Source organism: Micromys minutus (assembly GCF_963924665.1).
Source record: "Micromys minutus genome assembly, chromosome: 18".
NCBI lineage: Eukaryota > Metazoa > Chordata > Mammalia > Rodentia > Muridae > Micromys > Micromys minutus.
In genome coordinates, this window is record NC_137953.1 from 31366070 (window position 1) to 31379674 (window position 13605).

The 13605-nt window shown below is 42.9% G+C and overlaps 1 pseudogene across 1 annotated transcript; it reads left to right on the forward strand.

Annotated features, from left to right (window-relative positions):
- Window positions 1-237: 237 nt before the first annotated feature.
- Window positions 238-841, forward strand: LOC308432595 (protein SET-like; annotated as a pseudogene). The gene has a single exon. The product of its transcript is annotated as a protein SET-like (transcript).
- The last annotated feature ends 12764 nt before the right edge of the window (window positions 842-13605 follow it).

Genomic DNA, 13605 nt, shown 5'->3' on the forward strand with positions numbered 1-13605 from the left:
TTTTGTGAGTCTCTTGAACCTTGAACCTCCTCTATCCATGAGAGAATATTAATAAATCCAACTTCATAAGAATCTGTGAAGATCATCACAGCCGCTCTGCTTCAGGACGGTGAGGGTCTTCCCTAGTTCAGAGGAGAGAAATGCCCTACGAGAATGCTGTGTATCTGTTCCTGCGAGTTCCTTCTGCTGTGAACACCGAGGCTCTGGCCTCCGTCTCCTGGACACATCCCTCATGCCATGGCCCGGAAGCTGCAATCTGCGATCCTGCCTTAGTACAAGAAACCCGGGTCCGCTGCTGCCCGGAAGCTGGAGGACAAATCCGCCTCTCCAGGCCTGCGGAAGGGAGAAAAAGAGCAGCAAGGAGCAATTGAACATATTGATGCAGTACAAAATGAAATGGACAGACTTAATGAACAAGCCAGTAAGGACATTTGAAAGTAGAACAAACTCCGCCAAACATTTTTTCAGAAGAGATCAGAATTGATCGCCAAAATCCCAAATTTTGGGGGAACAACATTTGTCAAACATCCACAAGAGTCTGCACCACTTGGGGAGGAAGACGAGGAGGCCCTGCATTGTTTGACCAGCGTCGAAGTGACAGAATTTGAAGACATTAAATCAGGTTACAGAATAGATTCTTATTTTGATGAAAATTCTTTCTTTGAAAATAAAGTTCTCTTCAAAGAATTTCGTCTGAATGAGAGCGGTGACCCGTCTTCAAAAGCCCACCGAGATCACATGGAAATCCAGGAAGGGTTTGACAAAGAGCTCAAGTCAAACACAGAATCAGAACCAACAGAACCTGGAGAGTTTTATTTGGAGTTGGCGTTCTCTGTTGTAGCTTTATCTATATTTTTTTTCTTTTTTTTTTTTTTTTTTCTTTCTTTTTGGTTTTCACTGGAAGGAAAAAGATGCTCATTTTAAATGTTGAAGTGTACAAGTTGCTTTGTTACAATAAAACCAATGTGTACACAAAGAAAAAAAGAATGCTATATATCACTTTTGATATGAACTTTGTATTTTTGAAGACACCGAGTAATGTAAATACACATAAGAAATAAGTTTAATATTGTATTTAGAGGGCCCCTTAGTTTTATATCTAAGTAAGATGTGAATATATGTTATTTGGAAATAGTACATAAAATGTCCATATGACCCTTTATTTTTTTTATCTCTCAAATATATCTTCTAGTAAAGTCTTTATTCTTCTTTCTAGATATTGTGCTAAGCATTTATGGTATGCACAGGCATGTGTGCACATGTGTGTGCTTCTGTGTGTGTGCATGCTTGTCTGTATTAGTCTCTGTGACCCTTATATCATTCCTCCAACTGCTTTCTCTCTTCTGTTGACTCAAAATGCCATTGAGGACTAACAGTAGCTCCTGATACATTGAAATATATTCAGAACAAGGAAGCTCTCCCTAAGAACACTAACCCACATTTCTAAATACAGAAAGGAACAGACCACAGACCATGGAATGTGTTTTATTATTTTTTTGATGAAGATAATTCTATTTGGCTTTATTTAGACACACATGATTTTTAACATTTAAAAAGCAAGCAAGAACATACTATCTTTCTGAAGGAGACCGAAAGAGGCAGAATGGGATGGATGGGTCAAATTTGAGAATAATAGTTCCGGGTAACTGGCAGAAGAAATATGTTCAGTCTGGGTATGTTTCGTCCGTGGTGCCTGCAGTAGCACTGGGTTATATGAGAAAGGGAATTATAGTTACAGATGGGATTAAGTGGCTAAGCAAATGACCTAAGATAGAGAAAATACCCTGGATTACCCAGGTGGGCATTGTAAGCACAAGGTCTTCAAAGTGGTCCTTAGTCACATCCATGTGTGTGCATTTCGCCTTTTCTTCATTAAATTGTTTTTACGATTTCTCCAGATCCATTTTTTAGATTATTTAAGCATGGTTTTATGTTTTACCTATTGTCTTTAAGCTGAAAAGCATATTACTTACTATCAGTTTTATGACTGACAAATACTTTTGCAGGTCAAAATTTAGCACAGAATGACTCTTTTGCCACCTGCCCGCACTTGAAATGTGGTGGTATCCGTTATGTTTATTGTAAATGTCTATAATTTTGAGGTTTACTGTTTATCCAAAGTGTAATGGGTTATGCGAGAGGGCATGAGGGAGAGGTAACAGACGGGCAGGCAGGCAAACAAGCAAACAAACACTGAGAACTGAACTCAGGCCCTCGTGCATGCTAGCAAAGAGCTCTACCACTGAGCTATACCCCAGCTCAAAGGCGGGCTCCTTTTTATAAATTTAAACTTGTGTATCAAGTGATATCATTTGTTATTTAGCAACTTACTTTGCATTACTCTTAAGCAATATGCTTACAGCACAAGTCATACTGTGAACCTCTTTCCTTCTTTTAGTGACTGTCATTTGCCCTCAGATTAAAACCCAAGTCCTCCCACAGAGCATCTTCCCAAAGCTCTTCAGGCCACTAGCCTTGTTGCTGTGTGCAGCATCCTTGCTGTGTGCAGTAAGTACCCTTGCTGTGTGCAGCATCCTTGCTGTGTGCAGTAAGTACCCTTGCTGTGTGCAGCATCCTTGCTGTGTGCAGTAAGTACCCTTGCTGTGTGCAGCATCCTTGCTCACTGTTCCTTCTGCCTTTACCCTCATCCTACCCTCTGACCCTCATACCCTCAGTCCCTTCTAATCTACTGTTTACTCTGGTGTTAACAAGTCTATACCAATGTGCTCTCTCTTCTGCGCCTTAGCACAGACTGCCTGTCTTTTCTGTGGGAGAGGCTCTTCTCACATCTACTCCAGTGGTGTAGTCCCTGATGCCACTTCAGTCTCTCCAAATGGCCCCATCCAGGATTAAAATGCCTGCTCCTCTGCACTAGAGCATGTTCTGAGTCATCTCTCCTCACGTTGTTGTAGCTCATTTTCCTATCTGTGTATTTTGCTAAAATCCTCAATAGCTAGAAACTGAATCTGATCTCCCCATAGGTCCGTTCTCTCCTTTCCATACCAAAGTTCCTGGTGAATATGTGCTAACTATTTAGTCATTCCATACCTTCTTGCATATAATTAGGAAAATGCAAAGAACCATTGCATACAAAGTGTTTGCAGCTGCTGATTGTCTTCTTTCTTCTAGATATGATGCTAAGTGTCCATGGCTTATAGTCATAGAGGCTGTCTTCAAGGGAAGTGAGAAGAACACAGTCTCTTTCGCTTTTTCAATTTTCAATGTACACCTGTTCCCCTTAAAGCCAGAAAAAAAAATGGTATTTTCAAATGTCTGTGGCAGTCTCATTCTGGTTATAAAACATCTAGGTTGTAGCCACTGTCTGAAAGCAGCCTTGCAGAGAAAGCTCCAGGCAGGTGTGTCCATCTTTCAGCCCATGTCCAGAGGCATCCAGAATAACTATGAATGTGACATCATGCAGTTGCAAACCACAAGAACATGGCCAAGGGTCAGAAGGCTGGGCGTGCCTGCAGCTGAGGCAAATACAGCATGCGCTATGGTATCTCTGTAACTCCCCCAGCGCCGCCATCTGTGAAGCCCAAAGGCACCTGCTGGCTCAGCCATTGTAACTCTTCCTGTTTGCTTCTCAAACCTAAAGTCAGACTCTCAAACATGACGGCAGCTGCTCCGGGCGTTGCTTATCTCTCATTCTCAATAAACCCATGAAGAGATCTAAGACTCGGCTGTGTGCTGGTACCTCACCAATGCAGCACCATTGAGCAAGCACAGCCTTATCCCTGAGCCTGTTCACCTCTGCGAAGCCCATCTCACTCAAAGAGACTGCACACAAACCCTGACACATTAGCATTCCAGATTTCTGCTCCCCACTCTCAGAAGCTTCATTTGGGGCCTTTGGTTAATATGTGGTTGCTGGAACAATAGAAGCTGATTTTTTTTTTTCATTTACAATGGAGCTTTGCATGTGCTTCTCATTCAGACATAAATGGCCCCACTTAGCTATGAATGAAATCAGTGTTTATTGTACTAATAATTCAAAAACACAAATTAATGATACCTAGAAATAAGCAAGCTTTATTCCCCACCTTTAGTCCCAATGCCTCACCCCTTTCCCACCTCTATCCCAAAGGGATATAGAAATAAAAATTAACAATATTGTTTTGTTTCTTATAATCCCAATAAATGCAAATAAAACATTCTTGGACATTAAGCCCGCAGTCTACTCAGCTCATTAAACTTTTCCTTACAGGAAGTCCTGGTGAACATCCCAAAATCTTTGATCTACTCAGTGTAGAGGCCCTGTCCCAGTGGAGGTATATTATGACTGACCTTTGAAGTTTTAAATGTTAATATCCACCATTTGGTAGATGAAATCTGTTTGGAGCCCCATGCATCCTCGGGAAATCTCCACTGGTACTGTCTACATGGGAAAGAAGCAGAACCCAAGTCTTAACTAAACAAAGGCCACGTCTGAAGCCACAGCTACTGAATAGGATGCCCAGCTGGAGTTCAGCCTTTGCTTCCAGCAAAACAACCAGGGAGAGCAAGTTCCAGCACCTGTACAGTAGGACTGTTTTGTTTTTTATTAAGAACACACAAACAGATTCCTTTCATGTTTCTTATGTCTGGGGTTCCCTGGCTGCCTCTCTCTCAGGAGTTGATGCTCTAACAAAAGCTGTGTGGGATTAGGATCTTCCCTCCCCACACACAGTGTGGGACAGGGTACCAGAATCAGCAGGGAGGGGTGCTCTGGAGCGGCTCATGACATAAGAAATGTAGAGAAATTCAAAGATTAGAACTTTGAGTGCAGTTTTAGGCACAGAGTCGAATAGAAACCAACATCATCTCTCATCTGCCCCACACTATTCCTAAATTTCTAAGGGCTACAGAATTCAAGGAAGACGACCTTTCTTTTTGTTAACAATGTTATTCTTAATTACGTATGTAAGTGGTGTGGGCACACATATGGCATGGCATGAGTGCACATCCTTGTGGAGCTCAGAAGAGGATGTCAGGTCCCCGGAACGAAATTTACCTGCAGTTGTGAGCTACACCGTGTGAATGTTGGGAACTGAATTTAAATTCTCCGAGAGAGAAGTACATGTGGAGCCATCTCTCCAGCTGCTTGCGTAACTTTTCTATTCATCTTTCATCAGGTGACGCACTTGGCCTGTAAAAGCGTAGAACATTAAGTGTTTCTAGTGAAACCCTAGCAGAGTATGAGTCCCTACTCTAATGGAGCAAATGATTGTGAGGATCCAACTAGTTTAACATTGACAAGTTTTAAATGCACACATCTCTTAGTATAGGTCCTGCCTCTAGTGCAAGGGAAGTGAAAAGGGCCAGGGTATGTGTCCTTCCCAAGCCCCAGATTGTCTATCTTTCAAAGCAGAAGCAAGCTGAGTTTCCTTCTACCCAGCAGATGGGAAGGTAAGCACAGATTCGAGGAGTCAATATAACTCTTAGCTCCAGTGCATTGGAAGGACATTTCTTACCCAAATGAAGGTGTAAGCATCTCCAACTGATTAACTAAGGTGCAAGATCAAAGAGGGCTAATATAGGTCATCCGCTAAAATGGAGGCTGCTCTTAAAGACCCTGAAATACCAGTAAGTTGATAGTGAAAGGGCCGATGGTCAGGCTGGAAAGTCAGTCCTGGAGAGGTCCACCATCATGGGTAATGTCATAACAGCCTCGCACTAAAAGCCCCAAAAGTGTCATCTCCTGTAGCCATTCAGGGCTTCAAAGGAGAAACTGATCAAACAACCTCAATTTGAGCTGCTCTACTTCTACCTAAAGGACCTCATGTCACCCTGAGTCCCAGACACGTCCTTCTTAGGTGTTAGCTCTTTGCGTTCTGAGCAAAGGAAGTGACTAATTCTAGGCCCTCCTTCAGCTGCACAGCAAATCATCTAACAGGAGCCTTGCTCTACAGAGGCACCAGCGCTCTAATTGTCCCGGGGAAGAGTGAGCAATGCCAGCTGTGAGCTGGGGGAACGCAAAATCTCTGTGAGTAACTGAAGGCCCCACTGAATCTGGCTGGAAGTAAGTTTAGAGCAATGTTTTTTTTTTTTTCATGTTTAAAAATAAAACCAAATCAGGAAGTATGGAAAGAGATGGACTCAAGGCTCAAGAAGAGTATTTGTTGCATCAGCCTCAAAATACCTCCTCTTCTAGCATCAGGAGACAGAGAGGAACACACTGTAACCCGTCTATCCTGGACTCCTGACTGCCCACTGAGCAATGTTTCTTTGGTTAGAGGTGTTTTTGCTTGTTTCCCTTCATCCTTCCACTACCTTCTTTCATTATTATTGTTCCCTTAACCCTTAAGAAATTCAGATGGTCACAAACTAGTTCTCTACCATTCCAAGAACTTGTCCAAGATATTAATCTCCATCTCAGGCCTGTCAATGGAAATTCCTAAATGCCATTGCTTTTAGATAAGGTTTCCTAGGAGGAGAACCTGGAATGACGATTCTTATTGACGTGATTTCCCAGAAGAGGGCTCTCAAAACTGGAAGCAACCAGCAGGTTGAGTCAGAGAAGGCCACTAAGAAAGCATGTGGTCTCGGCAGGGTCTGGCCAGATCCTAAGGGAAAGTGTGGATACCAACTTACCAGAGTGCTAGTCCTTGGTAGGTGAAGTGTTTGCTCCCCCATCACCTTGATCTTGGCAGTGGTCTAAAGGGAGTTCACAGGAAAGGTACAACGCCTAGTTAAGCAACACATCTGGCCTGGGGTAGTTCTCCCAAAAAAAGGGAGTTCTCTAGGTTGTCTTCTTTTCATTTTTATAGTTTCCTGTGCTCTTTCCAAGACTGGGCATCATACAATATATCACAGTGAAATGTTTGCTTCAGTGGCATTTATCAAGTACCTATAAAATTTCAGTGGGATTACGGTTGTTTCGTCTCATTTAATGAAAAGTAGAGAGAGCTACAACTCCTCTTCCTGACTCAAAAAAGAAGGAAGGAAGGAAGGAAGGAAGAAAGGAAGGAAGAAAGGAAGGAAGGAAGGAAGGAAGGAAGGAAAGAATTTTTAAAAAGTGTCACAATACATTAGTTGTCTGTACTTCCCTCTGCACAAAACTGAGTGCGTCATCAGGGAAGGCACAGCACTTTCTGATACACTGTAATGGAGGTTTACTTGTGGAGAGGGTAGCCAGGAAAGATCCGGTCTCCTCACTTGTGGTAATGATGCAGCTTATTGCCTTGGAGCTCATGGGTGCTCCATGTTCACAGGATGGAGGCACTGAAGAGTATTTAGGATGCAGAAAGGAAAAGGTGATGAGTTATTTGGGTCCAGGCAAATATTTTACCATGAAATGGAGGGATGGCATAAGTGGCTTATTTGAATAGGTTTATTTGTTTATTGACATAGTGGACAAAGTGTATATATCACGTGGAGCTATTAAAAACAATAACTTCATGAAATTCTTAGGCAAATGGTTGGAAATAAAAAAATATCATCCTGAGAGAGATAACCCAATCTCTCTCTCTCTCTCTCTCTCTCTCTCTCTTTCTCTCTCTCTCTCTCTCTCTCTCTCTCTCTCTCTCTCTTTCACACACACACACACACACACACACACACACACACACACACACCACATTGTATTCACTCACTGTTAAGTGATTATTAGCCCAAAAGCTCAGATTACCTAAGATAGAATTCACAGACCACATGAAGCTCAAGAAAAAGGAAAACCGAAGTGCAGATGTTTCTGTCATTAGAAGGGGAAACAAAACATTCACAGGAAGAAATATGGAGATAAAGTTTGAAGCAGATACTGAAGCAAATGTCATCCTGAGACTACCCCACCTGGAGATGTAGCCCATATACAAACACCAAACCCAGACAATATTGCTGAGGCCAAGAAGTGCATGCTTACAGGACCCTGATAGAGCTGCTTCCTGAGGGGCTCTGCCAGATCATGATAAATACAGAGGCGGATGCTCACAGCCAACCATTGAACTGAAAACAGGGTCCCTAATGGAGGAGTTAGAGAAAGGACTGAAGGAGTTGAAGGGGTTCACAATCCCATAAGAACAACAATTTCAAGCAACCAGAGCTCCCAGGAACTAAACCACTATCCAAATAGTACAAATGGATGGACCCATGGCTCCAGCTTTATATGTAGTAGAGGATGGCCATATAATGGGAAGAGTTGGGCATCAATGGGAAGAGAAGGCCTTGGTCCTGCCAAGGCTTAATGCCCCAGTGTAGGGGAATGTCAGGACAGGAGATGTGAGGAGGTGGTGGGTAGGGGGCACCCCCATTGAAGCAGGGGGAGGATGAATGGAATAGGGGAGTTATGAAGGGGAGGGAAACCAGGAAAGGGTATAACATTTAAAATGTAAATAAAATGTATCATTTTTTTAAAAAGACAGCAAAGTATTACATAAAAAAGAAATCAATACAAAAATTGAATCAGCAGTGAAACTTTAATCTTAGAGTTGAGTTTCAGCTTGTAAAACCAAGAGTAGCAATATACTTAGAGCTCAGAGGAAGTCTGGAGGCTGTCTTGGTTCAGATCCTCCAGAGGCTAAAACTCAAAGTGGATTAGCTGCAGAAGAGTTTAAATGGGACGGATGTCCCTAGGATATGGAGGAGCTTGGAGGACCGAAGGAGCCTGGGAACCATCGTGTAGATGTGATGCCAGTGAGGAGGAAGGAGGCAGGGTTGGGCAAAGTGAAGCCTTGGGCTGTGCTGATGTCTGAGACCATCTCTATAGTCTTTACCAAATCCTCCAGGCTAGGAGCTCCCATGTTCTGCAGGAATGGGCCTGCATGGATCCTCGGGACATGTTCTTTGTCTTGGCCAGTTGTGGGACAAATGATGATGACCACCTTCAAAGGAGCTACTTGACCCATTAGCCACTTTTACTCCCCCAAACAAGAAATCTCTGAAAATGGAGTGTTTTCATGGCCACTGAGATCAGGCATCAAAGTCTGTTGTGGAATGAGGGTGCTCTCTTCTCCACATTTCTCCTCTGTTTTTGTCTGGGCAGTGTTCTTCCATTTCTCTCTAGACTGAATACTCCTACTCCTCTGTTCCTAAACTGAGAGCCCAGGGATCTGAGATCAGTTGCCCAGGAAGTCACCAAATCTCCTTTGAGCCCAGTCCCCGGGTCCACATGAGAAGAGAGTAACTGGCCAGGTCTGGGTCACATCCACCCCCAGAATGATCTGCAGTGTCTAAGGGGGTAAATGTTTAGATACCGATTTCCATGGGTTTGGAGGAGAGGAGCAATTTCCAGAAAGAAAAAAATAATAATAATCAGGAAGGAAGGAAACTGCTGCCCAAAGTTCACTCAGTGATAATGTATCAAGGATGGGTACCACTATCACTCCTGATGTCACTTTAAAATATCCATCAACATGCCGAAAATAATGTTATGACTAACTAACTAGCTGTAAGTTTTAACTTCACAAATTTCCAACAGCCTGAACAAAGATCTTTCATTTCTGATGTGGCCAGCTCACAATATCCCATAATTCCTTCTTCCACGGGAGAACCTAGACCTTGCTTATTAATCCATGTCACAATAAGTGCCCTGCACTGTTGATTAACAAAGTGGATGTCAGAAACTGGCCTAACCATGAAACAGAGGCTTGTTCATTAACAGGATGAATGTTAGAAATTGGCTTTCATTGGAAAAGGGAAATTACAGGTATTTGAAATGTATGGATTGGCGGAAATACTTCAGTGATACATCTCTTTATTCTATCACCTGCACATTAGAAATGGTACCCAAGTTCTCATACTCCAAGAATCCTATGTCCACTCACTAATTAGGACTCTGGTTCTCTCAGACATTCAGGAATTCCTAGACCTTAAATAGCTGGGTGCCAACTGTGGGCTTGTTGGCTGGATTATTCTGACTACACAGTGGTTATCCACACTTACTGTCCTTCTTTGGTGTCTGCCTTTAACACTCTAAAGAGAACACTGGTGATTGGAGGTCCCTAAACTAGTGTAGAGCAGCTGTTATAGCAATGGGACAGGTTTGGAACCATCATCTTCTCGGTGAAGTCCAACATCCCACCTAGGACCCAGGCTGAAGGAGACTATCATTCTCCTTGCTAACATGGGGGATCTGTTGGATTTGTTTATTTGCCAGAACTTTCCCTCCAATCAGATTTCACATATCTAGAAAGAAATGACACAACCTTCAGTTTTCTACCTCAATGCGCTAATGTCATTCCTCCTCAGAATTCAAGTGTTGAAACCATTGTATGTTCTCGATGTGGAATGTCCCCCGCGGCTCATGTGCTGTCCCTCAGCTGTTGCTGGTGTTTAAGGGAACTGTGGGACCTCTTTAATGTGAGGCCTCGTTGGGGAGATAATCAGGCACCTTTAAGGTTATACCCATGTTTGGACATAGCTTGAGTCTTCCGTTCCCTGTTCTTATGATCACAGGAGCTGATCTTCCACACACTCCCCTTGTTATAGAGCTATTTTCACTCTTTCCCACCTATGGGTAGCAGGCAGAACCCTCTGAAACTGTGAGCCATAATACAGTGTTCCTTTCCTAGGTGTACTGTTAGAGGGAATAACTAATAAACTTGGTGATATTTAGACAATAGCCTCTGAGCCGTGATAGAGGAGCCCCCAGGAAGATTTATTTATTACCTCAAAAGAAAAGCCCAGAGAATTCGACCCTCTTCTCTCTCTTATTTCCCTCCCTTTCCTGCTTTGAGAAGCCACAAGTAGAAGGCAAGAAAAGAGCCTTTTTCCCAGAACCAAATCAGACAGCACCTTGACCCTGTACTAAACCTCCCATTGTACTAAACCTCCCCTTGTTTAGAGCAGTCTATGACAGCCTATTCTAGAAGCCCACACTAAGATATTAATTGAGCAAAAAGCAAAGGAAGGACCCGGAGAATCCATTTTGAAAGTCAAAAGCAGTAAGTGAAATGTGTCGTAAAAATCAGTTGGGGTGTGGGCAAGTCACTCTGTCTTCAACAAGAAAGGCTAAGGCACGATGCGGCTCCAGCATGTCCCCTGAGTTCCCATTGTCCAGCTGTATCATGACAGGTAAACTTTGAGTGCACCCAAATCTCTCTTAGGACTCCAGTTAGGCAACAGTTACTCCTCGTGTACATTAGCACAGGTGAGTTTTTGGCTGCAACAATGACGCACAAGTGTCAACAGAATAAAGCATTTTCTTCTCATTAACGCTACATACCCATCAGGAAAGGCCAAGAGCCTTGCTCAGGGATTCTATTGCATGCCCACTGTGGTAGCCCATGTGTGGGACAGTCTCATATCTCATAGAGATATATAGCCCAGAGTTATTCTGGGGAATCTCGGACTGATTTGATCATACTGATTTATGGGCTTGTCTGTGGGGCTTTTCTTTGATTACTGACTGGCATGGGTAGGACCCTCCCACTGTGGACAGTCTCTCCCTAGATAAGGAGTCTTGGGCTATATAACAAAGTTAGCCAAACAGAAGCTGGAGACAAGGCAGAAAGCAGTTTTTCTCTGTGGTTCTTGCCCCTACTTCTGCCTGACCTTCAGTAATGGATATGAGACACACCTTCACACCCTTTTCTCTTCTAAGGTGCTTTAGATCACAGTATTTATCATTACATCTAAAAAGCAAACCAGGAAGGGCCCAAAGCAACTGCAGGGAAAGAATCAAAACCTTTGATTCTTTGGCAAATGTCACATTGGCTGTGAAAAATCCTCTAAGCAAAAGCACATGTGAGTTCTGCACATGTTTTATTAAAGGAAAGGAGTCACATAGTGATACCAAGGCTCAGAGTTAGTGAAAGCAACTGAATCTTGTGCCTGGCTAGAGAAGCTTAATGGTCACCACATATTAGTTGAGAGTGGAGAGAACAGAGAAAGAGATATTTCTAATTTTCTTTGTCACAATTACTTTCTTACTGTAACTTCCAGAGAGTCTCACTAGTCAACATAACTTGCCCCCTAACATTTGTAAAATTCTGATATTTCAAATGTCAACTGCCCTATTCCCTTTAATCCCCAAATGACACTGGATCAAGCCTTTGTTTACACATGAAAGCTGTGAAAGGCCGATTTCCATCCCCTTGACTGGGTCTCACTGTCACCTGACTCAGGAGCTGTGTTCCATCTGCAGACCATCTCCATGGCTACTCATGATCGCTGACTGCTCTACACGAAGTGCAGTGTGATAATGGGACTAGCAGCCATTCCAGGAACCTTGAACCAGAACTAACATTAAGGGACCGGCAGCAGAGCTGTAAATCGCAATACAGACAACTTCCTAGAATCATATCCCAAGCCTTCCACAAGGGTCTACAGCTGGACCCTTAACTTCCAGCACTCACAGTGTTACACTCCAGTTTGGCCCTTGACCCCTGAGCTCCCAGATGTTATTCCTTTTTGCATGCAGTCTATCACCTACAAGTGTGAATGACATGTTTGATACCAAGTCGCAATGTCCTGTGCCTAGGTTTACCTTCTAGGGCACTGACTGTTGGAAAGTCCTGTTCATGAAACTGCTCCATCTGGGGCTGGAGAGGTAACTCGTTAGTTAAGGTCATTCCTCTCAGATGACCAGAATTCAGTTCCTACTATCCACATCAAGCGGCTTAAATTGTGTATAGCTCTAGTGCCAGGTTATCCCAAACTTTTTTCTGGTCTCTGCAGGTACCTACATACATGTAGCATGTAGTAGTCACTCTCTCTCTCTCTCTCTCTCTCTCTCTCTCTCTCTCTCTCTCTCTCTCTCTCTCTCCAGCCTAAAAACATTATCTAAACTGAATCCAATACCCCCAAATAGGGTGAGCCATCTGGTCTATACTTCAAGTGTTATCCTATAAAGCTGTCTCAGCAAGACAGTATCTGTTTTACCAAGAGATATGAAGAATCCAGAAGCTTAGCTGCACACCCACACTCTAGCTGGGAATCTTCACAGAACCCCACAGAGGTCAATCTTATTTTATGTGAACCAGATGACTCCAATGTACAGCCAAAGTAGAAACTGCTGGTCCGATGACCTGCCACCACTGCCTTAGAGTGGAAAGGCATTCTCTTCCAGTTGGTTGATATCACCCATACCTCTTCCTTAGAAATGGGTTATTGGGCAACTATTTTTTTCAGTCTTTTTACATTTAGAATGGAATCTGTGAAACAATGTCTGACTTTGAAATACAATTGTCTTCAACCATCCTTCCTTGGCGAGGCATTCTGTCCAGTCTTTCCTTATGTTCCATGATGGTTATTGCTTTTTGTACACCCATGTTTCTTTTTTGTCTAACAGATTCTTGGGGACACTAGAAACATCTCCCCCACCCCAGAGAAATATCAAATGCTATTATCAAGCCAGTGCTCTGAGCATTTATATATATATATATATATATATATATATATATATATATATATATATAGCCTTTAAGGGCAGTCTACACCAAGAATCTACATCAGCAGCCCCATAATCCCAGGAATGTGAGTGAGAATCACTTGAGAAGCTTTAATTAAAACAACGGCAAGAGAAAAAACAAAGCATGTGGGTCCTGATACCTCTCTGAGCAAAGCTCCTGTAATTAACTCGAGGGCTGGGCATCATCAGTCTTCATGGAAGCTCCCTGGTAATTCCCAGGTTAAAAAAATATGCTTTTCAAATCCTTCTAGAAATTAAATTTAGTAGCCAGTAGCAAA